Source organism: Echinops telfairi, unplaced genomic scaffold (assembly GCF_000313985.2).
Source record: "Echinops telfairi isolate 266 unplaced genomic scaffold, ASM31398v2 ScPeMD7_7468;HRSCAF=8506_0, whole genome shotgun sequence".
NCBI classification, from domain to species: domain Eukaryota; kingdom Metazoa; phylum Chordata; class Mammalia; order Afrosoricida; family Tenrecidae; genus Echinops; species Echinops telfairi.
The window spans coordinates 14,917,596-14,919,390 of NW_022111369.1; positions in this window are offsets into that span (position 1 = coordinate 14,917,596).

Here is a 1,795-nt window from a genome sequence, read left to right on the forward strand (position 1 = left end):
GAATTCTTGAGTTAGTCTTTGCAAGAGCACAACGAAGATCATCTTCCACAACAAGCTTACTTCTGTATTTAGGCTTGATACCCAATAAGCTGGAAAACCCTGTTTCACAAAGATATGTTGTTGGAAATGAAAGAAGAAGGCTCAACTCAGTCTCAGACAGAACAGGATATGACTGCAAACACTCAGAATTTTGTAACTGACATTGTAGAGAAATCAGTTCTCGCTGAATTGCTGTTAATCAGTTAAATGAACTCCTCTTGTGCTCTTTCAGGAACATCTTTAACTTTGGCTGTGAATGGGCTTCTGACAAGTGCAACAGGGGTGTCAGGTAGATTTGGAAAGTAGGATGAAATTTCATCTACAAGCATGTTCAAGGGTTCTTTCACAGAAATTATCATCATAATCCTTCTGTCTGGTTCAATGTCATGTCCCTAAAGAAAGTACATAAGGTAGGTAACATGTAAATTTTATTTTCTTCCAACTTTTTTTTTTTCCAAAGCTGAAGTTTCATTTGGAATGATTGGATCCTTTCAGACACATCGAGGTATGTTGAACTTAGTTCTTGCAGTGGTAAATTTAACTCATTCATGATGACAAAGATGCCAACCAAGTAAGCTATTTTCTGCAGTTCACTTTTATCGCTCAAAAGTGCTTCAAACTGTGGACTTGCTTTCTGATTTAAAAACGTTTTGAGTTCATCAAGAAGCTCAAAAACATATTTTAAAACTTTCCCTCTCAGCAATCATCTCACTTCAGGGTGAAATAGCAGAGCATTATTCAGCACATCCAACTCATTGCACAGTTGCGAAAAAAGTCAACTGTTTAAAGTGCTCGCCTTTACTAAATTAAGGGAATTTATGACGCTTTTCATGACTTCTTGTAACTCTTATGGCAGCGTCTCTGTTGCTACTATTTGCCAATAAATCATACAGTGAGTTCTGATGACTTTTGGTGACTCATTCAGTATCAAACATTGAAATCCAGATCAACATCCTAGCATAGCTAGAGCACCATCTGTGCAAACACCACAAACCTTTTTCCAAGAGATCTTATGCTCTTTCAGAAATGAACCTGCTGTGTCAAATATATTATGTGCAGTAGTTGTTGTTTCAAGAGGTTTACAAAAAAGAAACTCATCTTTAAAGTCGCCATCATTAATATACCTCACATAAACCAGTAACTGTGAACAGTTTGCAATATCTGTAGATTCATCAAGCTGGATGCTAAATATTGGAAGTGGAGCAGATTTAATTTCCTGCATTACCTGATCAAGAATATCAGCAGACATGTCATCATTTCCTCTGTGGACAGTGTCGTTAGACAAGGAAATTGCACTTGCTTTTGTAACAAATTCGTCTCCAATCATAACTTGAACAATGTCTTTGGCTGCTGGCAACAGTAAATCCTCAGCAATGGTGTAAGGTTTCATAGCTCTGGTGATTCTGAGTGCCACCAAATATGAAGTTTCAAAGGCTGCTACATTTTGTTTGTGGTACTTGCCACCAGGGTCAAGTCTGGCTTTCCTGAGTCCATCAACTTTGTTTCTAAAATAGTTGGTATCCTTGCCAGCAAAGCTCGGATGCTTGTTATCAAATGGCATTTTAGTTTGTTTGGCTTCATATATTCGGCTGATAGAACTTCACAACAAATAACATATTGCAGTCTCTTAATTCCTGCTGTAATTATTGAAGTAAAGCCATACTGTAAAAAAATCCTCACTATATTTTCTTTTCTTAACATTCTTCTCTACACGATCCATTGTCATGGGATGGTTTGCTCATGAAAATAATATGTA